Source organism: Vombatus ursinus, unplaced genomic scaffold (assembly GCF_900497805.2).
Source record: "Vombatus ursinus unplaced genomic scaffold, bare-nosed wombat genome assembly UNPS02009835.1, whole genome shotgun sequence".
Lineage (NCBI taxonomy): Eukaryota > Metazoa > Chordata > Mammalia > Diprotodontia > Vombatidae > Vombatus > Vombatus ursinus.
Window position 1 is genome coordinate 14850527 of NW_020949613.1, and position 26764 is coordinate 14877290.

General features: G+C 36.4%; 1 pseudogene; it reads left to right on the forward strand.

The window, feature by feature from the left end:
* The first annotated feature begins 489 nt into the window (after positions 1 to 489).
* On the forward strand, positions 490 to 26764 carry LOC114036421 (annotated as a pseudogene).

The following is a 26764-nucleotide window of genomic DNA, read 5'->3' on the forward strand; positions in this document are numbered from 1 at the left end:
CAGAGCAGTTTTCTGGGGACTGAGTCATGAGCAGCAGTGGCATGTTCCAGTCTTCTCAGCCCACAGACATCATAGACAGCTTAGATCAGTGGGAGGCCTCTGTCAAAACTTGGTGAGAGAGAAGCACAGTGCAGTGTAGGGCTACAGGGAGTGCAATACAGTCCTTGAACCAGCAAACCAGGAACAAGCTTTGTGAGTGACTGAATCAGTAGCAATAATGGTGGCAGGAATGGCAGCAGCAGCAGCAGCAGCAGTGGCAGCAGTGACAGCTCTGATCCTGGAGCTATTATCCCATAGACTGAATGTTTGAAAGTCACATATTTTGGCTTTCAGAAGCCAAGATAGTGGAGTAAGCAGTAAGTAGTTCTCACCCTCCCTTACTGACCTTAAAAAACCCAGAGAATACTGCCCTAGGAAATATCCTTCAATAGTAGAGTCAGAATAAAGACTAGATACGCAGTCTTTTAGTTCCTGAGGCAAGGGGGATTAATGGGAAAGGTCCCTCTTGCTGTGGCTGAAGGGGACCGGTACAAGAAGGAAGGCATCCCAGCAAACCAGTGGCAAGCCCCACCTCAGCAAACCAGTAACCAGGCCCCTAGCTCCCAGCACAAGAAGCCTGGGGCAGTGCCCCCTGTGTCCCAGAAGCAGAGATCAACTTTAAAAGCAAGAAAAAGGTAAACAGCATGAGCAAGAAGCAACATAGAAAAAAAAAATTACCATAGAAAAGTATCTTGGTGACAGGGAACATCAAAACACAAATCCAGGAGAGGATAACATTGTCCATATACCCACACCTGAAACATCAGAGAGGAAAATGAACTGGGCTCAAACCCAAAAAGCTTTCTTGGAAAAGACCAAGAAGGACTTTAAAAATCAAATAAGAGAGATAGAAGAAAAAATTTGGAAAAGAAATGAGAGGTATGCAAGAGAGAGTCAATAGCTTGGAAAAGGAAGGTCAAAAATTAGCTGTAGAAAACAAGTCCTTAAAAAGCAGAATTGGCCAAATGGAAAAGGAGGTTCAAAAGCTAACTGAAGAAAACAATTCATTGAAAATTAGATTTGGACAATTGGAAGCTAATGACTCTATGAGACATCTAGAATCAGTCAAACAAAATCAAAAGAAAGAAAAAATTAAAGAAAATGTAAAATAGCTCATTGGAAAAACAACTGACCTGGAAAATAGATCCAGGGGAGTTAACTTAAGAATTAATGGTCTATCTGAAAGCCATGATGAAAAAAAAAAAAGAGCCTGGATAGTATCTTTCAGGAAATTATTAAGGAAAACTGCTCAGAGGCCCTAGAACCAGAGAGTAAATTGGTCATCAAAAGAATCCACCGATTACCTCCTGAGAGAGATCTGAAATTGAAAGTGCCAAAAAATATTACAGCAAAATTCCAGAATTATCATGTCAAGGAGAAAATCCTGGAAGCAGCCTGGAAGAAATAATTCAAATATTGTGGAACCACAGTTAGGATTATGCCGGACCTTGCAGCTTCTACATTAAAAGATCAAAGGGCTTGGGATATGATATTCCAGAAGGCAAAGGAGCTTGAATTACAACCAAGGATCAACTACCCAACAAAATTGAGCATAATCTTTCAGGGGAAGAGATGGATATTCAATGAAATAAGGGACTTCCAGACTTTCCTGATGAAATGATCAGATCTCAATGGAAATAATCTTCAAATACAAGACTCAAAGGAGGCATAAATAGGTAAACAGGAAAGGAGGAAAAACATGTTGTTCAACAAGGTTAAAATTTTTATATACCCACATGGGAACATGATATTTATAACTCTTTAGAAATGTATCTTTATTATATCATTTAGAAGGGATATACATAGACAGAGGGGGTGGGATTTAATTGACTTTGATGTGATGATAAAAAAATTAATGAAGTGGTAAAAAAAAGAATTGTAATGGGAGAAGAAAGGAGGAAGCAGAAAAAGGTAAATTACATCACATTAAGAGGCACAATTACTTTTCTAACTATATTTACCTCCATTCTGTTCTCCAACTCCATTTATTCTGTTCTCACTTTCCTTTCCCTGTGTCCCTCCTAAAAAATGTTTTGTTTCTGACTCCTCTTCCCCCAATCTATCCTCCCTTCTATCACCCTCCCAACCTTGCTATCCTACTTTCTTCTAGGGTAAGATAGATTTCTGTACACAATTGAGTGTGTATTTTATTCTCTCTTTGAACCAGTGCTGATGAGATTAATGTTCATTCACTCCCCCTTAGCTTCTCTCCTTTTCCCCTACGCTGTAAAAGCTTTTTCTTGCCTCTTTTATGTGATATAATTTGCCCCATCCTTTCTCTTCCTTTCTATTTCTCCCACTATATTCATCTCTCATCCCTTAATTTTATTTTTAGATATCACCCTTTCATATTCAACTCATCCCTGTGCCCTCTGTCTATATATACTCTTTCTAACTACCTTAATGATGAGAAAGTTCTTATGAGTTAAAAATGTCATCATCCCATGTAGGAATGTAAACAATTTAACTTTAGTAAGCCCCTTATGATTTCCCTTTCTTGTTTACCTTTTTATGCTTCTCTTGAGTCTTGTATTTGAAAGTCAGATTTTCTATTCTGCTTTGGCCTTTTCATCAAGAATACTTGAAAGTCCATTTCATTAAATGTCCATATTTCCCTTGAAGGATTATACTGTTTTGTGGGGTAAGTGATTCTTGGTTGTAATCCTAGCTCCTTTGCCCTCCATAATATCATATTCCAAACCTTCCCATTCTTTAATGTAGAAGCTGTTAAATCTTCTGTGATCCTGACTGTGGCTCCACAGTACTTGATTTTTTTTTCCTTTCTGGCTTCTTGTAATATTTTCTCCTTTACCTGGGAGCTCTGGAATTTGGCTATAATATTTCTGGGAGTTTTCATTTTCAGATCTCTTTCAGGAGGTGATTTGTAGATTCTTTAAATTTCTATTCAACTCTATGGTTCTAGAATATCAGAGCAGTTTTCCTTGACAATTTCTTGAAAGATGGTGTCTAGGCTCTTTTTAGATTGTGCCTTATAGGTAGTCTAAAAGTTTTTTAAATTATCTCTCCTGGATCTGATGTCCAGGTCAGTTGTTTTTTTCAATGATATATTTCAAAATTTCTCATAAAGGCATTAGCTTCCATTTCCTCAATTCTAATTTTTAAGGAATTATTGAACTTTTCTACTTCCTTTTCCATTCAACCAGTTCTACTTTTTAAGGTGTTCTTTTCTTCAGTGACTTTTGTGCCTCTTTTTTTTTTTTTTCCATTTAGCCAAGTCTGCTTTTTAAGTCATTCTTCTCTTCATTGGCTTTTTGAACGTCTTTTACCATTTGGATTTTTCTGTTTTTTAAGGTGCTATTTTCTTCAGTGTACTTTTTGTGTCTCTTTTACCAAGGCATTGACTTTTTTCATGATTTTCTTGCATCACTATAATTTCTCTTCCCATTTTTCCTCTACTTCTCTTACTTGATTTTCAAAACCCTTTTTGAATTCTCTGATGGTATGAGGCCAATTCATATTTTTTTGGAGGCTTTTGGATGACTTTGTTGTCTTCTTCTGACTGTTACTATGGTGAAAGAAAACCAAAAAGAATGAAAAAAAAATGAAGACAATGTGAAATACTCTGCCTTTTTGTGGGTTCTGCTGCTCTAGAACTTTTTAAATACATTTTTAAAGGTATTTGGAGGGTTTGGGGTAAAGCTCAGATAAGTCTTGGCCTTTTCTCCACCATCTTGGCTCCACCTCCCTTATTTGATATTATTAATTTTGTCTTCTTCTTTCCTTTTAAATTCAATTAACCAATAGTTTATCTATTTTATTGTTTTTCTTTCATACACCTATTTTCTAATTTTATTTATTAGTTCTTTTTTATTTCAATTTTATTAATCTTTCATTTGATTTTCAAGTTTCTATTTTGATATTTCATTGACTATTTTTACATTGTTCTTTTTTCTAGGTTTTATGGTTATTGTCGTTGCATATGCAATATATTGCTGGTTTTTTTTTCTCTTCTTTATTGATATATGTGCTTGGAGATAAACATTTTCTCCTAAGTACTACTTTGACTGTATGTTACAAATTATTTAATATAATCTCATTGTACCCATTATCTTCAATAACATTATTGCTTGTTTCTATGATTTATTCCTTGAATATCTAATTCTTCAAGTTTAGTATACTTTATTTCCAATTAATTTATATTTATGCTTTCATGGCCCTTCATTAATTGTAACTTTTGTTAAATTTTGTCCTGAAAAGAATGTGTTTAATATTCCTGCTTTTCTGCATTTGGTTGTGAGGTTTTTATGCACTAGTACATGGTCAATTTTTGTGAAGGTGCCTTGTATAGCTCAAAAAATGATATACTCAAAAAATGGCATATATGCCTTGAGACCACAGGTTCCCTACTCCTTGCCTATACTACTTTCTTTTCCCACTAAGTTTTTTTCAGAAGTTTATAATACCTATGTTTTCTAAGATTCTATTTACCTCCTTGGGTACTTTCTTTTTTTAATTTATGATTAAATTTCTGAAATTATGAGAGGGGAAAGCTGAGATCCCCAATTACTATAGTTTTACCATGTATTTCCTCTTTCAATTTATTCAGCTTTTCCTTTGAGACTTTAGATGCTATGCTTTTTTGTTGTATGTTTAGTATTTATATTACTTCAACTTAATTTTTTTTTCTTCTTTAACTCTCATTTGATTTTGAAAGTTTTTTTTAGCTTTTCTAGAAATTCTTATTGAATGACTAATGTGTAAATATGTTTACTATGATTGTGTATGCATAGCCTGTATCAAATTGTCTGTCATCTTGAGGATGGGGGAAGGGAGGGTGGGAGAGAGAAAAAAAATTGAACTTAGAAATTCTTGTGCTTGTGTCCAATTCATTTTTTTTTCTTTAAGGCTTTGCTTATGGTTGTTTTGACTTCATTGTCTTCTTTGGAGTTTTAGTCTTTACCTCTCCTTTCAATATAGCAGACTTTAAAGACAGGTTCTTTTTGTTTGCTTCTTTGCTTATTTTTCAACCCTATTTTTATTTTATTTGAACTTTACATTAAAGTTGTGCTCTGTTCTATGTTTGGGGATGCAGAGGTACTGTTTCAGGCTTTCAGCTTTTTTTCAAAGCAGTTTTCAGAACAAATTTGGGGATTTGGAGGATTTTGGTTCTTTAAAGATAAAGTTGTCTGGAAAGAGGTGTGGCAGGACCTGTTAGTTTTCAGTTCTTCCAAGGTGGTATGATCTAAGGAGAGATGTTTACTACACTCCTGGCCTGTACTCTGACACTATGAGTGTCCACAACCACTCCTTTCTGTCCTGGAACTGTGAGTAGTATCCTTCTTCCACTGTGACTGCAAGCTCTGCTATACTAGTGCTCTCCTGGTCTATACTTATGTCCTTTCTCATAAAGTGCCTGTAATCCCATGGAACTAGAAGTGATATTGCTCCTCTGGGACCTTGCTCCCTTGGGGTCAGAAGTGATACTGTTCCTTTGGGTCCCTAAACCTTTTGCACAAAAGCAATTTGGCTTCTCAAAAGTCTCACTGCCTTTTGACATAAAGTGCTCCTCTACACTCTTGAACTATGACCCAGTGGGTACAGGCAAATGATCTGTCAAACAATATCTGGTGTTTTGCCCAGTGGTAGGACAAGAGTTTCCTACAATCTCTTTCTGACCAGTTTCTAGATCCCCTTACTGTCTCTGGCTTTGTAGCTACTGAAGCAGTCATTTTTTTTTTGTCACCACCTCTTCTTCCCACTATGGGTGTTTCATATACATGGGCTCTGACCCACTCTCCATTCCCATGTCACAGAACTCTCTTTCTGACCTCCTCCATTTGATGGAGGTGGGCTGGCAAAACATCTCACTCCGATCTTTTGTTGGCTCTGCTATTCCAGAATTCAATTTAAGATATTATTTTAAAGGTTATTGGAGGTGAATGTTTGACAAGCTCCATTGAATGCTTTCTCTACTCCATCATCTTGGTTCCATTGCTAATTCTCTTTTCATAATTTTCTTGCATCATGTATGTCTTTTTTCTTCAATTTTTACTACCCTCTTCTTATCTTTTTCTTCCAAGAATTCTTTTTGAGCTTGTTTCCAAATTACCATTTTTTTTCATTGAGATTTCACTTATGTTGTTGTCCTCTGAGTTTGTCTTTTGGTCTTCCCTGGCACCACCATAGTTATTTTTTATGGCAAAGTTTTTGTTGTTGTTCACTCATTTTTTCTAGCCCTTTTCTTGACTTTGGATTTTATGTTAAGTTGGGCTCTGCTCCTCTGGGGATTGGGATCCACTTTCCCTAGCTTTAGGCTTTTTTACATTACTATTTTCAGAGCTACTTCTAGTGATTTGTAAGTTTTGGTATTTCCCAGGTGGCATGATCTGGGAAGAGGTATGATCACTGTTCACTTAGTTTGCACCCTGGTTTATTATTTTTTTTTGGTAATTGAATCAGTAAGCATTTATTGAGCACATTTTCCTAAAGAGAATTATTTTTATAAAACAATTTTTAACATTTATTTTTAAATTTTGGGGTTCCAAATTTTCTCTCTTCATACCTCCCTACCCACGCTCATTAAGAAGGCAAGCAACTCAAACAGGTTGCACATGTGTAGTCATACAAAACACTTTAATAACCATGTTGTGGAAAACTAAGTATAATTCCCTTCATCCTCTCCCACTCCCCCCATTTGTTTTATTCTCTTTTGACCCTGTCTCTCCTCAGAAGTGTTTTCTACCCATCCCCCAACCTGCCCTCCCTTTTATCATCCCTCAGTTCTCTCAATCCCTTCCTAACTATTTTCTTGTAGTGTAAGATAGATTTCCACACCCAATTGAGTGTGTATATTATTCCCTCCTTAAGACAAATCTGATGAGAATAAAATTCACTCATTCCCTTTCACCTTCCCCCACTTCACCTCCACATTAAAATCCTTTTCCTGTCTGTTTTATGTGAGATAACTTGCCCCATTCTACCTCTCCCTTTCTCCTTCTCCCATTATAATCCTCTCTCACCCCTTAATTTTATTTTCCATATAGCACCCCTTCATCTTCAATTCACCCTGTGCCCTCTATCTATCTATCTATCTATCTATCTATCTATCTATCTATCTATCTATCTATCTATCTATCTAATCTATCTATCTATCTATCTACCAATACATATATTTTTTTCCTTCCAACTACCCTAATACTGGCAAAAGTCTCATGAGTTGAAAATATCATCTTTCTATGTAGGAATGTAAGTGGTTCAACCTTAATAAGCCCCTTATGATTTATCTTTCCTGTTTACCTCTTCATGCTTCTCTTGAGTTTGTATTTAAAAGTCAAATTTTCAATTCAGTTCTAGTCTTTTCATCAAGAATGCTTGAAAGTCCTCTATTTCATGGAAAATCCATTTTTTCCCCTGAAAGGTTATAATCAGTTTTGCTGGGAAGGTGATTCTTGGTTGTAATCTTATCTCCTTTGCCCTCTTGAATATTATATTCCAAGCCTTTCAGCCCCTTAACATAGAAGCTGCTAAGTCTTGTGCTTTCCTGATTGTGTTTTCACAATACTTGAATTATTTCTGGCTGCTTGCAATATTTTCTTCTTGATCTGGAAACTCTGGAATTTGCCTGCAATATTCCTAAGAGTTTTCCTTTAGGGATCTCTTTCAGGAGGTGATCAGTGGATTCTTTCCATTTCTATTTTGGCTTCTGGTTCTAGAATATCCGAACTGTTTTTAATAATTTCATGAAAGATGATGTCTAGGGAGGCAGAGCCAAGATGGCAGAGTAAAAGCAGTGACTTGCTTGAGCTCTCTCCCAACCCCCTCCAAATACCTATAAAAATGATTCTAAATAAATTCTAAAGCAGCAGAACCCATAAAAAGACAGAGTGAAACAAATTTACTGCCTAAGATAACCTGGATGGTTGATCAGAAAGGTATATCATGCCAGGCTGGGAGAGGAACAGAGTTCAGCATGGGCACACAGACTGCAGCAAAGATGGAGCAGGCCCCAGAGGACTGAATCACAGGCAGCTGCAGCAGTTTCCACACTTCTCAACCCATGAACACCAAAGACAACTTAGAAGGTCAGTGGGAAAAGTCTGTTTCTGTGGTGGTGAGAGAAAAGCACAGGAGGGTTCCAGCCTCAGTCCCCAAGCTCAGCCCCAGTGCACAGCTGCCTCCTGAGCCTCTGGCCCACAGACTAAAGGGGAATCAGTGACTGATCAGAGGGTAATTGCAGGGAATTCTCTGCTGGTGTGGGATTCTCTTCCTTTGCCCATGTTTGGATCTGGGTCAGAGTTCTGGGTGGCAGTCCAGGGACAGGAAGGAGCACTGGCATGGTGGATCTTGTAGTGACTATGGAGAGTAAATCCTCCTCACAGTTACAAGACAGAAAAGAGTGCTGGTAGACCAGAGCACAGGCCAGGAACGGAGTAAACACCTCACCCTTCATCATAGCATGTTAGAAGAACTGAAAATTTACAGGTCCCCAGAAGTATCTCTGAAAATAGTTGCACAAAACCCCTGAAGCTTGGGACAGTACATTCTCCACACTGGAAACACACCTCTACCTTAACAAAGAGTTTATAACTCAAGTAATTGGCTGGGATCATGAACAAGCAGCACAAAAAGAGTCAGACTATATTATCTTACTTTGATGACAAAGAAGATCAAAACATGCAACCAGAAGAAGACAATGAAGCCAAAAGTACTACGTCCAAAGCCTCCAAGAAAAATATGAATTGGTCCCAGGCCATGGAAGAGCTCAAAAAGGATTTTGAGAAGCAAGTAAGAGAAGTAGAGGAAAAACTGAAAGTGATGCTAAAGGAGACCCCAAAAAATACTGAAAAAAATAACACCTTAAAAAATAGCCTAACCCAAATGGCAAAAGAGATCCAGAAAGCCAAAGAGGAGAAGAATGCCCTAAAAAGCAAAATTGGCCAAATGGAAAAGGAAATCCAAAAAGCTTACTGAAGAAAATATTTCCTTAAAAATTAGAATGGAGCAATTGGAAGCTAGTGACAATTTGAGAAACCAAGGCATTGTAACACTAATCCAAAAGAATGAAAAAATAGAAGAGAATGTGGAATATGTCATTGGAAAAACAACCGACCTGGAAAATAGATCCAGGAGAGAGAACTTAAAAATTACTGGACTATCTGAAAGCCATGACCAAAAAAAAAGGCTAGACATCATCTTTCAAGAAATTATCAAGGAAAACTGCCCTGAGGTCCTAGAACCATAGGGCAAAATAGAATTAAAAGAATCTACTGATCACCTCCTGAAAGAGGTCCCCAAAGGAAAACTCCTAGGAATATTGTAGCCAAATTCCAGAATTCCCAGGTAAAGGAGAAAATATGGCAAGCAGCCAGAAAAAAACAATTCAAGTATTGTGGAAACACAATCAGGATAACACAAGATTTAGCAGCTTCTACATTAAGGGTCTGGAGGGCATGGAGTATGATATTCTGGAGGGCAAAGGAGATAGAACTACAACCAAGAATCACCTACCCAGCAAAACTGAGCAAAATCCTTCAGGGTAAAAAAATGGTCATTCAATGAAATAGGGGACTTTCAAGCATTCCTGAGGAAAAGACAAGAGCTGAATAGAAAATCTGACTTTCAAATACAAGTCTCAAATGAAACATGGAAGAATCATAAGAGATTTATTAAGCTTGAACTGTTTACATTACTGCAGGGAAAGGTGATATTTGTTATTCATGAGTACTTTGTCAGTATTAGAGTAGTGGGAGTGAAAAATTATATGTATGTATAGATAGATAGGTAGATAGATAGATAGATAGATAGATAGATAGATAGAGGGCACAGGGTGAGTTGAAGATGGTGAGGTGATATCTGGAAAATAAAATTAAGGGGTGAGAGAGGATTATACTGCACAAAGGAGAAAGGGAGAAGTAGAATGGGGTAAATTATCTCACATGAAACAGACAAGAAAAGGCTTTTACAGTGGAGGGGAAATGGGGGAAGGTGAGAGGAAATGAGTGAATCTTATTCTCATAGGATTTGGCTTAAGGAGGAAATAGCATACACAATGGTATATGGCAATCTATCGTACCCTCTAGGAAAATAAGGGGGGAAGGGGGCAAGAGAGCAGAGGGTTGAGAGAGGGGAGGGCAGATTGGGGAAGGGGATAATCAAAATCAAACATTTCTGAGGAGGGACAGTGTCAAAAGAGATAATAGTTTAAATGGAGAGTAGGATAGGATGAAGCGAAATATACTTAGTTTTTCACAACAGGACTACTATGGAAGTGTCTTGCATGAGTACACATCTATAACCTGTATCAAGATTCTTGCCTTTTCAATGAGGGTGGGCAAGGAGGGAGGGAGAAAATTTGTAACCCAAAGTTTTAAAAACACATGTTAAAAATAAGAAAAAAAAAGATTGAAAAAGAAAAGATGATGTCTAGGCTATTTTTTTTTTGATCATGGCTTTCAGATAGCCCAATAATTTTTAAATTCTGTCTCTTGGATCTATTTTCCAGGTCAGTTGTTTTTCCAATGAGATATTTCACATTGTCTTCTATTTTCTTTTGGTTTTCTTTTACAATGTCTTAATTTCTCATAAAGTCACTAGCTTCCATTTGCTCCATTCTAATTTTTAAGGAAGTATTTTCTTCAATGAGCTTTTGGTTTCCTATTACATCTGGCCAATTCTTTTTTTTTTTTAGGCATTCTCTTTATTCATTTTTGGATCTTTTTTGCCATTTGGGTTAGGCTATTTTTAAGATGTTATTTTCTTCAGTATTTTCTGGGTCTCCTTTAGAAAAGTGTTGACTTGTTTTTCATGATTTTCTTGCATCACTCTCATTTGTCTTTCTAATTTTATCTATACTTCTCTTACTTATTTCTCAAAATCTTTTTTGAGCTCTTCCATGTCCTGGGACTGATTCATATTTTTCTTGTAGGCTTTGGATGTAGGAGCTTTGACTTTGTTGTCTTCTTCTGGTTGTATGTTTTGATCTTCTTTGTCACTAAAATAAGATTCTATGGTCTGACTTCTTTGTTCAGTTTACTCATGTTCCCAGCCAATTACTTGAATTTTAAACTTTTTGTTTAGGTAAGGGTCTGCTTCCAGTGTGGAGAATGTACTATTTTGTGCAGCTTTTTTCTGAGATATTTCTAGGGATCTGTAAATTTTCAGTTCTTCCAAAGTAATATAATCAAGGTTGAGGTGTTTACTCCTTTCCTCCCCTGTACTCTGATCTATGAGTAACCACATGAACTCTTTTCTGCCTTGTAACTGTGAGGATGATTCCCTCCACCACCACTACAAGCTCCACTGTGCCAGTGTTCCTCCTTGCCCAAGTACCACCACCCAGAATTGTGACAAAGATCCAAGCACAGGCAAAACAAGAGAATCCTTCCTCAGTACCAACAAAGAGATCCTTGCCATCCCCCTCTGATCAGCCAATAGATTCACCCTTAGTCTGTGGGCTAATAGCTCCAGAAGCAGCTGTTGCCCTGGTGCTGCTCTGGTACTGCGGCTAGGACTAAGTTCCTCTCTCATCATAGTCTAACAGACCTTTCCTGCTGACCTTCTCAGTTCTCTTTGGCATTTGTGGATTGAGAAGTCTGGAAACCACCACAGCTGCCCACGATTCAGTCCTCTGAGGTCTGTTCCAGATTTGCTGAGGTCTGATCTTTGCCTGCACACCCACACTGAACTGTGTTCCTTTCCCAGCCTTGTACAATAGACCTTTCCAATCAGTCATTCAGGTTGTCTTGTGCTGGAAATTTGTTTCACTCTGTTTTTTTTGGGTGGGGGGGATGGGGTTCTGCTGCTCTAGAACTTGTTTAGAGCCATTTTATAAGTATTTAGAGGGTTTTGGGGGAGACCTCAAGCAAGTCACTGCTTTCACTCCCCCATCTTGACTCTGCCCCCTGCACCCTGGTTCTTACCCAAAAAGAGCTGCTGCTCTTTTGCTAGCTTTACTCTTTTCCCTGAGCCTGTGACCCAGAACTGCATATATACAATTGAGTTGTCATATAGTGTCATGTTCTGTACTGAGTGCCAGTAAATTGTCCCCTGTGATCTCTTCCAAGGTCCGTGCTGCAACATGTGCTCCAAACTGCTCCACAGACCTTTCCTGACAACCTCCTAAGTTGTCTACAGCTGGATAAATGTCTTGCCTTGATCTTTTCATTGAATTTTGTGCTGCAGAATTTAAATTGAGCTGTTATTTTAAAATTGTTTAGAAGAGAATGTTGGGAGGTTTCAGCTGGGTTGCTGCCTCTACTATGCCATCATGCTATATGTGTGTTTGTGTATGTGTCTGAATGTGTATATGTATATATATGCATATATACATATGCATATACATAGACATATACCTATATGCATGAACACATTCACAGATAGATACATGGAGATATATAGATTTCTAATTTACTTTAAAATCTTTTATGTTTTTATTTCTAGCAGCTGCCTTAGGAGGTACCACTTTCTTTATAACTTAAGATTTGCAATCTGATATTATATGTTCATTTTTATTTTCAGAGACACTCCAAAAAGAATTCTTATCTAGGTCAATTGTCTTTTACTCCCCTTCATACATTCTACAATTCATGAAGGGAAGAATAGCTTATGAGAGTGGCAAACATATTTCCTTCAATTCCCAGGAAAGGGATACTTATTGAATCTCTAATAGTTGCTTAAATTTGCTGAGAAAAAGATGTGTAATAACATTTTTGCCTCATGTATTTTTAAAGAGTTTTACTATATTAATGGGAAATGATTGCTTATTAGTTAGAAGGAACAGAAAGAAAGGATATAGGAAGGAGAAAAATGGAAGAAAATCTATTATTCATATTAAGTTTATAATGTCAATGGAATAAGTGTTAAATGCACACACACATATACACACATGTATATACGTACATACATACATACATACACATATACATACATATGGATGTGTGAGTGTGTGTGTAAAACCATAGAATTTTGGAGATGGCAGGCATGTTAGAACTTAACTATCCTGAATCTCATTTAAGAAGACCAGAGTACTTACTTAAAAGGAGTTAAGTAACTTCCCCAGGAAGTTCAAATCCTCAAAATAGAGGATTGAATTTCATGTTACTTCATTCATATTAAATTGTAACCTCTTTGAATCAACTTTTCAGGTCAATTTATCACTTATATCCAGATGATTCTAACATCTATTGGTCCAACCCTAATATCTCTCTTGACATTCAGTTTTCACATTATTAATGACTTGCTAGACATCTTGACCTGAATGGTCTATAGACTTTACAAACTCAACAACCTAAAGTAGGATTATTATCTTTCTCCCCAAATTATCTTCATTTCAGGAACTTTCCTATTAATATTGTAGGTACCCACACCAGTCACTTAGGTTGTCAATTTCACATTATTGTATCCTCCTTTGCACCTACTATGTTAGTTTCTTTTATCTGAGAATACCTTCCATCATTCCTGTCTACATATTTTATATAGTTTTTATTTGCATGTTGTCTCCCTTATTAGAATATGAGCTCCTTAAGGGCTGGATCATGTTTATTTCTTCCCTTTCTTTATATCCCCAGCACTTAGTACAGTATCAGACACACAGTAAACAGTTAATAATTGCTTGTTGATTGAGAATGGATGAATGAATAATTGACCAGAACAGGAATTTCTTATATATAAAATATGCTTAAGCTTCTGGCAGCCAAGGTGGTGGTGTCAGAAGTAAGTCACTCTTACCCTAGTTTATTAAACTGTGACAGCCCAGAAAACATTTCTCCAGGAAAAACCCTGGAACAGCTGAACCAGAAGAAAGATGAACTACAGCAGTCTAGTAACCCAGGGAGCTTGAGGAATTAATGGGAAAGGTCCTTCTTGCCCTGGGGGAAGGGGAGCAGTACAGAATGGGAGGCATCCCAGGAAGTTAATGGAAAGCCCCACCTCAGCATACCAGCAGGAGATCCTGAAACCCAGGGAGGCAAACATCAACACCTGGACTCCTGAGTGCCTCAGTGAGGGTGGGGGAACTGGTGGAAACCAACTTGGAAAACCACCACGTGCCTCAGCATTCCACAACTACCAGCTGTCCCAGTGCCTCAGCAAAACTGAGGGAAGCAGTGCTCCAAGGGGCTCCAAGCAGATAAACATCCTGCAACATCCATCTGAAAGGAACTGAAGAAAGTGAAAGAAAGGAAAGGCCCGAGTGAGCAGGAAATCTCCAGGAGCCACATTACTCAATTCTATGCCTAGAGTTCCAATGTTACTGATTCCAACCCAATACCAGGTAACCTGACAGAAACCTACAGCTTCCAACTGACAACATCAAAGGCCCCAGTACACAAAGCCAGTGACCAGGCATTAGGCTCCCAACACAAGAAGCTTGGGTCACTGCCCTCTGCTCCCCATCAGGAGAGCTCAATCTCTTTAAAGGCCAGGAAATAAGAAACACCATGAGCAAAAAGTAATGTACAATGGATTTTTATTATGTGAAGAGTGAAGATCAAAGCAGAAATTCTGAGGAGGACAAAATTGTCAACAAACCCACATCTGGAACCTCAAAAGAAAATATGAACTGCTCTGAAGGCCAAAAAGCCTTCTTGGAAGATCTCAAGAAGGATTTTAAAAGTCAAATGAGAGAGATAAAAGAAAAAAATGGGAAAAGAAATGAAAGATATGCAAGAGAAAGCCAATAGCTGGGAAAAGGAAGGACAAAAATTAATTGTAGAAAACAAGTCCTTAAAAAATACAGTTGGCCAACTGGAAAAAAAATACGGTGAAGAAAACAAGTCCCTAAAAAATACAATTGGCCAAATGGGAAAGGAGGTACAAAATCTAATAAAAGAAAACAATTAGTTAAAAATTAGAATCAGACAAATGGAAACTAATGACTCTGTGAGAGAGCAAGAATCAGTCAAACAAAAACAAAAGAATGAAAAAAAAAGAATGAAAATATAAAATAACTCATTGGTAAAATGAATGAATTGGAAAACTGGTCCAGAAGAGACAATTTAAAAATTATTGCTCTACCTGAAAATCATGATAAAAAAAAGAGCTTGGACAGTCTCTTTCAGGAAATCATAAAAGAAAACTTCCTTAGGGTACTAGAACCAGAGGGTAAAATAGCCATAGAAGGAATCCACCATCACCTCCTGAAAGAGATCCCAAATTAAAAACACTAAGGGATATAGTAGCTAAATTCCAAAATTACCAGATCAAAAAGAAAATACTGCAAGCAGCCAGAAAGAAACAATTTAAATGTCATGGAACCACAGTTAGGATTACACAGGACCTTGCAGATTCTACATTAAAAGACCATAGGGCATGAAATATGATATTCTGTAAGGTAAAGGAGCTTGGATTAAAACCAAGGATCAACTACTCAGTGAAAATGAGCATGATATTTCAGGGGAGGAGATGGATATTAAATGAAATAGGGGACTTCCAAAACTTCCTGATAAAAAGTCCAGAGCTCAATAGAAAATTTGGTCTTCAAATACAAGATTCAAGAGAAATATAAAAAGGTAAATGGGACAGAAAGAAACAAAATGTTATTAATAAGGGCAAACTGCTTACATCCCTACAAGGGAAGATGACACTTGTAACCTTTGAGAACTGTATTGTTATTAAACCATGTTAAAGGGGTATACATAAACAGGGTAGTTATAAGTTGACTTTGATGTAATGATAAAAAAAATCTAATCAAGTGAGTTAAATGGATCCAAGTAATTAGATTAATTTGATATAACTAAGAAAATTTATTGAGAGAAAAGGAAAGGAGGAGGCAGACAAGGATAAATTATATTACAGAAAAAGGCACAAAAATCTATTACAGCAGAGGCATGGAAGGGAGGGAGATGAGCATTGTTTGAACCTTACTTTCATCAGATTTGGCTCAAGAAGGGAATAACATAATCAGTTAGGTACTAACATTGATAAACTTAACCCTTCTCAGCAATGCAAGGATCTAAGACATCTCCAAAGGCCTCATGAGGGAATATGCTGTCCAGATCCAAAGAAAGAACTACAGAGTTTGAATGCAGATCAAAGCATACTATTTGCTATTTTTTTTCTTCTGTTGCATTTTCTTTCCTCTTTCTGGTGGTTCCTCCTATTGGTTCTAATTCTTACTTACAACATCTCCAATGTGAAAATATATTTAATAGGAATGTATATATATAACCTATATCAGACTGTGCACCATCTTGGGGAGGGAGGGGAAGAAAAATTTAAAACTCAAAAGCTTATAGAAGTGATTGCTGATAAATCAAAATTAATTAATTAATTTTTAAAAATTGAAATGATTTCTTGAAAACAACTCCCAAAAGATTTCTGCTTGTCCCCATTTTTTGCCATTTTAATTCAATTTTTATATTGATTAAGAAATAGCAAATCTCCATTTATTTTTGCTCTTTAGACCAAACCAGTGATTGTATTGGTTTTGAGAAATATCAGTGAGGAAACTCCCTATACCAATGTATGTCTACATATTCTCTGCAACCTATAGTCTGAGAATTTCCTGCGGCACCCAGAGGGTAAGTGACTTGGCTAAGACCACAAAGCCAGTATTTGTTAGAGGCAAAACTTCAATTCAAATCTCCTAATACCAAGACTAGAACTCTATTCATGCCATTCCTCCTTCATTTTATGATATTCTATAATTTATATTTGACATTAATTCAGTTTGTGTCCCCTAGTTATCTATTATAAACAACAATCATAACTATTTGAAATTCAATTGCATCTAGTTTTTCAAATCTTAACACTGCTGATATGTAGGTTTGTCACTGTGCTCAATAAAAGATGAACATATGAATTAAACAGTGGAAAAAACAACCTGTCAGGATTTAATCCCAACTGAATTGCATTGGATGTCCCAACAGAAGCAAAAACTGTTGAAATAGAATCATAACTATGGTCAAAAAATTCTCTTAAACGACTACTATTTGTTCTCCTGAATTGTTTCCTATCAATAACATCCAGTGCTTGGCAGTTAAAGACCCCAAGGCTACATAATAAGGATGTCTAAAATCATGCTTAATTGTGGTTGGGGGAGTCAGGAATGGTGCCCCCAGGTCAGGCCATATGCACCTTCTTGGTAGTTTTGGGACAATATAGGAGAAGTAAGAGTGTGGAGAGAAGGTTGATGAGCAGCCTGTTGAGGGTGATGGTGTTGGGTAAAACCCAGATCCATGTCTAGAAGAGATGCAGGGACAACTCCAGCAGTGAGTCTACAGCAATGAGGTGATGATTGAAGTGTAGGTACTAATTATTGGAATATTACTAGATCAAGTCAGTTTATTGGGGAATGGCTAAAATGGTTGTAGCATATGAATGTATTGTTTTGTTGTAATAATTTCAAAACTGTATATTTGTATTCACTAACCTAAAACTCCTTCCCCAAGCTCACAAGCCATCCCCTGTAACAAATATATATAGATCAGCAAAACAAACCAACTCTTTGATTATGTCTTAGAATGTATATTTTTTTCCTGAGTTTCAAGTCCATTACCTTTCCATCAATATGCAAGAGGCATGTTTCATTATTGGTCTTCTAAAGTCACTGTGTTTTGCTGCTCTATTCATTTTTCTTGGAATTAAAATGTTTTTCTTTAAAAAATAAAATATGCTCAAAAGATATTTATTGAATTGACATTGTGCATTTATATTTTTTAACTCAGAACAAGACTTTAGACTTGTTAACACTTTTTTCAGTTTAATTAATGTGGGTTTACTTTGTTGATAAAGGTTAGATTTTTGATAGAGGGAGAGATTTATTTCAGTTTGTTTCAATTTAACTTTTTTTTAATTGAACAATCTTATTTTAACTTCTATCAAAAGGTAGGATATACATGTAGTATTGACAGTTTATTGACCTTTGGACATGGTTTCCAATTATTTTCCAGAACTGCTAGACTGATTTATAGCTCCACCTACAATGAATTATTGTACCTGTTTTCCTGAAGCCTCTTCAACAATTGTTACTTGCCTTTTTGTCTTATTTGACAATTTGATGTGTGTAAGTGGATGATGCCACAATAAAAGTAATTATCATTGTTTAAATATTAATGTTTTGGAGTATTTTATGTGGTTGTTTAAAGTTTAGGTTTAGACAACCCTCTAACATTTAAGTAGCAGTAAAGATGATCACTTGAATTAATGGTGAGAATTTACTTACCGGGGTAATCTATGTCATTCAACTTATAGGTATAGCCCCTATATCTGCCTAAAAGCAGAAGGCAAGTATTGCAGGATTGTTGAGTATGTGGAGAGGAGTAGGTATAAGACTGAGAAGGAAAATAAGAAAAATATCATATTGTAAAAGGCTTTAAATCCAAGCTAATTTTATATTTGATACTTGAGATAATATGTAGCCATTGGAGTTTTTTGAATAGGGGGTGACATGAATCTACATTTTAGGAAGATACTTTTGGTCACTAAGTAGAGCATGGAATGAATGGAGTAAAATAGGGAGGGAGATTGGAGGCAGAGAGACAATCCAAAAATTACTACAGAAGTTTAGGAATAACATTATGAGGGGATGCACTGGAACAGTAGAAGTATGAGTTAAGTATATGAGAGCTTTTTTGGAACACACACACACAGACACAAACACATGCAGAGACACAAACACATACACACATGCACATACACACAAATATATGTGTATATCTGTATGTATACAAAGGTATAGATACATAAACGTGTATATTTGTATATGTGTATATTCATAGATATATATATATAATACATGCATGTATGCACATAATACTACATTTCTCTCTTTCTCTCTGTCTCTCTGTCTCTCTCTTTCTCTCTACACTCAACCTGCTTTCAACCCTCAAGGAACAAGCTGCCCTTTCCTGGTTAAGCTCATGACTCCTAAATTAACCACCACTACTAACTGAAACCTTGATTCCTTGATTGACACCACCACCTACTGCATTCTCTCCCCCTCTGATTCAAGAGCTAGGAAATAGAGTACCAAACATTTCAGCTCATTCTTCTTTGCATCTGCTGTTCTGCCTAGATTTAACCCCACACTGACAGAACTGTAGAAAGAACATATACATAGAATACATTACTGCAATATATTTGACTTTTCTTCCCATGTGCTGCAGTTGAAATCCTACCTACTCACCAATGAACACTCATATTTCTTCTATGAAGTCTTTCCTGTTCCCTGTGTCTACATTCTGGTTGTTCTTCCTCTTATCTGGTCTCCTTCTGTACTATTCTTACACAATTATTATTTATAACATACTTATTTACCTATATATCATGTATTTTCTTCTAGATTTTAATCCTTTGGAGACAGGATTTATGTCTCAGCAATTGAGAATGCCTGTCTATTTTCATATAGCAGTCACTCAGTAAAAACATTTTTAGTTTTATGGATAGAGAACTGGACTTCATGACAGAAAAACTAGGCTCCAATTCCACCTCAGACATTTGTTATCTATGTGATCTTCAGAAAGTAATTTAGTCTTTCACATTACCAATTTCCTCATACTGTAACTGATATCACCTACTGCCCTAGGTTTATTTGAGTATCAAATGAAATCATAGGGTCATAGATTGAAAGCTGAAAAGGACATTAGAGGTCATCGAGTCCAACTCCTTTATTTTTTACAGATGAGGAAACTGAAGCTGAGAGAATGTAAGTGACCCTTGAATGGACCAAATAGATGTTAAGGGGGTTAAGTGGGATTTGAAACCAATGGCTCTGACTCAAAATACTTTACTCTTTCCACTGTACCATACTGCCTTCCTTACAAAGATAGTATTTACAAAGTGTTTTTTCTAACTAAAACATGTATGAAATCATAAAGTATGAATTTTTATTGGTTTATTATTTTACTATCTAATATAAATTATAAAGTTATCATTACCCTATATATATTTTGAATTTTGTCACTTGCAACATGAGATATGGTCATGGACTTCCTCCTTGATCACATGGGATGATAATAAGAAATATATGCATTCACTACAAGCAAACATTTTTATTTTATTTTTTTAGGCAATTGGGGTTAAGTGACTTGCCCAGGGTCACACAGCTAGTGTCAAGTGTTTAGTCTGAGGCTGGATTTGAACTCAGGTCCTCCTGACTTCAGGGCCAGTGCTCCATCCACTGCACCACCTAGATGCCCCTAGCAAACATTTTTAAAGCAACTTCATTTGAATTATTGATATTTTTAATGTTCAGTCTTAAAATGATTATTAATTTAACTCATGGATTCTGGTTTCCTATGAGGTTTTGATTGCTTCTGATGTGCTTGATTTCAAGGATTCCTACCTGCTAGTCTCTTAGATGTGGAACAGATACAGAAGAGTTCAAAGGATATTGAAGCAAAGGCACACAGTCCTCAGAGGGCAATAATTTTATACACCTGTGGGCTATTTGGCTCCATTTCACCTCTTCAAAAGTAAAATCATTCTATTGTATCTCTAATATTTTTGATGGCTCCAAAAAGTAAAAATTGATTACAATGCTAATATAAATCCTATACTACTCTCCACAGCATCTATCCTGTTGGCTTAATGACAGTTCAAATATAAGCTTTTGGGGTTTTTTTTAAGTGCCCTGACATTTTCCATGTTTGGGACAATAAAGTAATTCAAGTGTTTGGTCTCTATGAATAAATAGGAAGGACCATGACAGATGACTCAAGGGAACAAGGGTCAGTGAGAAAGGAAAGGGGATGGGGAAAACAATAGAGGAAAATAAAGTGAAAAACCTGCATATTAAAGAATTTCAGTGAAATGTAGAGAAAACATTGCTTTTGAACAATTTCCATACTTATCAAATTTACAACTATTTACCAATTAGACAGCTTCCTAGCAGTAGCCCAAATAATTGACATTGCAGGTTTCTTGAAGAATTTACAGAAGTTCCAATTTGATGTGCTACACAATACAAAATCCTATCACCAGAAAGGCCTGATTAGAAAATCATTTTAAAGAATCTAGAAATCCTTGTATCCATACGTTCTTTTTTCTGTTTTTTTTTTAAACTTAAGATAAAATCTCACCAGTATTCTAATATTAAATAATTTATTCTTGCAGACATGTAATGGACACAGTGTACAATAGAACATAAACTCCTCGAGGGAAGTTTCCTTTTGTTTGCTTCTTTTGATTTTGCTTTTCTATGAATTACCAGTGTTTATCCCAGTGCCTGGCACATACCAAGTGCTTAATTAATTCAGCTTTACTGATTAAGAAGAAAACCCAGGTGCAAGATAATGAGTTATAAGTACTTTTAGATATCTACTAAAAGTGATTTCTCCTTAAGGTCTCATATTGCATCACCTGATTGAATCTAGCTGAATCAGTAGAACATCTGGAAAAAGAGAAAGGAGGCAGTCTGTTCCAGGCAAGGCAAGCCATGTCTACCAGTTTAATCATCATCTCCCCTCCAACCCAGATAGAGAAATCCTAGGACCTCAAGCTCAAAAGTTTTGAGAATATTAGTATTTACCAAACTACCAGACCTTTTTCAAGCCCAGAACATGCAACCAGTACTGAGGGGTGAAATCTTTGTGAGAAAAGCATTCACTTCCCTCAGCAATACCAGTAACAACTGCTAACCAATTCATCCAGATGGGTAGATAAGTACAGTATCCCTGAGAATGATGGCACACTCCCAAATCATGAAATCCTGCTTCTAGCCCAAGTCACATCTGAGGAAGCAATTCCCATGAAGAAAAAGTAAACTATCCCTGCAAAAGGCCAACCAATTGCCACCTTCTTAGCTGAAGCAGCAAGACACCATGAGAAAGAAAAAGAAGGTAGCATGCAACAAGCAAGTCAAACCACATGCATTTATCACCTTGACCACCATTTCCCCTCAAACTGATGGATAAACTCAAAGACCCTGAACACAAGAACTTTGGGAATAGCAATTCTTACTTCCCAGTGCCCTTAACCAGCTTCTTGTGAAACAACCCATTAGGAAATGCAGTATGGCAAATGCTCCTGAAGGACCTACCTCAACATATTGAAAAGCTAGAAAAGAAAATTATTGCCACCAAACCCTTGACCTTGACAAATTGTTCCATATCTGACACTAATATGATTCATTAGTGTAAACGACATTAAATAGGCATTACCACATGCTCTGCCAATACATTGCAAAGTCATGGGAATATTCCATCTGAATTATAGCTCAAACTTTCTGTAAGTACTATTTCACCCATAGAATGGGAGATTTCTAAGAGCAGGAAATGTCTTAATTTCCCATTTGTATCCTAAGCACTTAGCTCAATGTTTGCACATAGCAAGAGTTTAATAAATGATTCTTTTACTCATTCATTTCCACATTCATCATTCATTGTTTATTTTTAATTAATTAATTTTTAGTTTTCAACATTCACTTCCACAACATTTTGAGTTCCAAATTTTCTTGCAATTCATCCCTTCCCCCCACTCCAAGATGGCATGCATTCTGAATACCCCTTTTCCTAATCTGCCCTCCCTTCTATCTCTCCCCCCCTTTTCTTATCCCCTTACCCTTCAATTTTCTGTAGGGCAGCATAGACTTGTACACCCCATTTCCTGTATGTCTTATTTCCCAATTGCATGTGAAAATGTATTTTTTTGAACTTTTGTTTTTAAAACTTTTGGTTCCAATTTTTTTCCCTCCCTCCTTCCCTACCAACCCTCATTGAGAAGATAAGCAACTCAATACAAGTTATAATTGTGTAGTCATACAAAACACTTCCATATTAGTCATGCTGTGGAAAACTAGCTATATTTCCCTTAATCCTATCCAGCCCCCCATTTATTCTATTCTTTCTTTTAACCCTGTCCTTCCTCAGAAGTGTTTGCTTCTGATTACTCCCTCCTCCAACCTGCCTTCCCATCATCCTCCTGCTCTCTTGTCCCCTTCACCCCCATTATCCTGTAGGGTAAGATAGATTTCCATACCCCATTGAGTGTGTATGTTATTCTCTCCTTAAGCCAAATCCAATGAGAATAAGATTCACTCATTCCCTCTCACCTTCTCTTATTTCCCTTCCACTGTAAAAGTCTTTTCTTGTCATTTTATGTGAGGTAATTTACCCCATTCTACCTCCCCCTTTCACCTCCTCCAAGTATAATCCTCTCTCACCCCTCAATTTTATTCTCCAGATATCACCTCTTCACCTTCAACTCACCCTGTGTCCTCTATCGATCTATCTATCTATCTATCTATCTATCTATCTATCTATCTATCTATCTATCTATCTATCTATACATACATACATATATTTTTCCCTCCAACTACCCTAATACTGACAAAGGACTCATAAGTTAGAAACACAATTTTCCCATGCAAGAGTGTAAACAATTCAACCTTAATAAGTCCCTTATGATTTATCATTCCTGCTTACCTCTTCATGTTTCTCTTGAGTCTTGTATTTGAAAGTCAAAATTTCTATTCAGCTTTGGTCTTTTCAGCAAGAATGCCTGAAAATCCTCTATTTCACTCAATGTCTATTTTCTTCCTGAAGTATTATGCTCAGTTTTGCTGGGTAGGTGATTCTTGGTTGTAATCTTTTCTCCTTTGACCTCCAGAATATTATATTCCAAGCCCTGTGGTCCATTAATGTAGAAGCTTCTAAATCTTGTGTTATCCTGATAGTGCTTCCACAGTACTTGAATTGTTTCTTTCTAGCTGCTTGTAATACTTTCTCCTTGACCTGGGAACTCTGGAATTGGCTACAATATTCCTAGGAGTTTTCCTTTGAGGATCTCTTTCAGGTGGTGATCGGTGGATTCTTTCCATTTCTGTTTTGCCCTCTGGTTCTAAAATATCAGGGCAGTTTTCCTTGATAATTTCTTGAAAGATGATGTCTAGCCTCTTTTTTTTGATCATTCCTTTCAGTTAGTCTACTACTTTTAAAATGATCTCTCCTGGATCTATTTTCCAGGTCAGTTGCTTTTCCAATGAGATATTTCACATTGTTTTTTAATTTTTCATTCTTGTGGATTTGTTTTAGAGTGTCTTGATTTCTCATGAAGTCACTAGCTTCCAATTGCTCCATTCAAATTTTTAAGGAAGTATTTTCTTCAGTAAGCTTTTGGACTTCCTTTTCCATTTGGCAAATTTTGCTTTTTAAGGCATTCTTCTCCTCATTGGCATTGTGGACTTCTTTTACCATTTGGGTTAAGCTATTTTTTAAGGTGTTATTTTCTTCAGTATTTTTTGGGTCTCCTTTAGCTAGTTTTTGGCTTGTTTTTCATGATGTTCTTTCATCACTCTCATTTCTCTTCCCAGTTTTTCCTCTACTTCTCTTACTTGTTTCTCAAACTTCTTTTTGAGCTCTTCCATGGCCTGGGAATGATTCATGTAAAATAATCTGAGAATATTTTATATCTTAGAAAAAAATAAATAAAAATAATGAATTGTTATATTTAACTCATAATGACAAAATACTGAAAACAGAAACTTAGAACTAATGAAAACAATGTATTAAAATTTATTCTATACTAGAGAAGAAAAACTTCCAGTCAACCACACCAGAAATGCATTTGTTAGTCTCTCAACTTATAATCAGAGTGTGTATAGTTAAAAAAACTAGATTCAGAGGCAAAGAACCTGTGTTCAAAGAAAATATCTGCTTCTTACTATATGGGTGTAAGTGAGGAAGAAGAAGAAGAAGAAGAGTTAATTAATGAGAAAGAAGAATTAAAAGAAGCATTGAGTGAGCTTGATAAATTACAACAAAAGGATGAGCAGGCTAAAAGGCTGATGAAGCAGCTGGAACAAGAGAATAAATCCAGAGTTAGAGAGCTCCAACTCTTAGAAGAAAAGCTTAAAGGGAAACAGGATGAAATTGAGAAAAGCAATGAAGCACACAATCAGACCTCTCTGCACTGGCAGGAAAAGTACAATGATACATCGCAAAGTCTTAAAGAAGTCATTGCTGAATTTGAGAGCCATAAAGGATCAGTGACTGAAGAAATGGTGGATGTTAGGTATGAGAATTCATCACTATGGAAAAAGTCTTCTGAGGCAGAAAAAACAGTTGAGCTTGTTCAGCAGTAAATGTTGAAGGTTCAGCATGCTAAAAATAAGAATGATGAAGAATATTTAAGGATGCTTCTAGACATGCAGAGTAAATTGGCACTTAAAGAAGAAGAAATAAAAGAAACAACAGTTCTTCTCTAGAACAGCTCTAATTTACAGAACAAACTCAAGCAACAAAGTGAAGGCTTTAAGAGACAACTTGAGGTGGAAGAAACAAGCAAAACTGGAGAAATGAATATGGAATTAACACAAGAAGTGAAAAAATGGCATCTCCTTTAGGAAGAACTTTATAACAAAACAAAGCATTTTCAGTAACAATTGGATGCATTTGAAGCAGAAAAGAGAGCTTTATTGACTGAACATGGTACAATGCAGGAAGAACTGAATAAACTAAGTGAATCATATTCTAAGTTATTGGGGCATCAGAATCAAAAGCAAAAAATTAGACATGTCATGAAATTAAAGGAAGAAAATAACCAGCTCAAATTGGAGGTTTCTAAACTCCGTTCTCAGCTGGCTAAGGAAAACCAAGTTGGGAAAAGGTTTCAGGAACAAGTGAATAAGGCAAAAGGTTTCAAGAGGTTTGATCCTTCTAAAGCTTTTCAGCATGAGAGTAAAGAAAACTGTACTCCCAAAGTGCCTTTGAAAGAAGGTAACAGAAAATGCTACTGAGATCCTATGGAGTTACTAGAATCATGAGAGAAGACATCACAGATAATCTATAAGGACTATTTATAATTTATTGGTTTTTGGAATACTCTCAAATTTCTGAGATTTTAATGATGCTGATAATTTAATAATTCACTTGTCTTTAGCTATATGAAAAGTATACAGTATTCCATCAACCTCAACTCTTCACGTCCAGAGATAATGTCCCATTTTAGTTTTCTTTAACCATTCCATTTCCCTTCCATTCATACTTTTGCTACTGTAGTATAGTAGCCTATATAGCTGATTTCCATGCTTCAGTTCTCTTTTTCCTCTTTCAATTATTTCTGTATACTTCCATCAGATTAGTCTTCCTTTAAAAAAATTATTGGTAGTATATATTCTCCAAGCAAAATCTCCTGCATTGTTACTGCACTTTTGTTAGCAGCCAAAAAGAAAAAAAGAGCGAGAGACAAAAATTACAGTACTCAACTTACTATCTTGTGTGATTGCATTTAGATTGAAGTACTAAATTAGGGCTACTCATTGCAACATTTTGAATAAAGGCTCAGTATGTGTTTGAGGAATATTAAAATAAGGAGACTTAGTCATTTTCACCTATCCCTTTCAATTCCTACATTTGCAGCAAATGAGTGATTATTTGATAATCTAATATCATTTCCAAAGAGGAGGATGAAGGAAAAAGTCTATTCAAAAGGTTTACCCATCCAAAAGTGACTTATTAGAGGATATTCTTTCTAGCTATCTAGAGACTGGTGATATGTGCTATGGTCATCCAATTCTGTGTTCAAATTGAAATGATGGCATAGCAGTTCTCATGTAAAGTGCCACATTTTTCCCTTTTGTATGGGAAAAGTCCCATCTCTGATATGTGTTAAAGATGCTTTCTCCTCAGAGGAGGGTGGAGGATAGGGGAAGGTCATCCAGAATTGATTGGGAGCAAGGTATTATCTTATATCTTCCAGATCTATGCTTTGGGATCTTTGGCTGCAGTAATTGAGAAGCATAAGGACAGAGGATTGGCATGTTTCCTCATTTCCTCAAGGTTGGTTAAGAAGATGTGGACAGTTTTATCTAATATTCCAGTGGTTATAG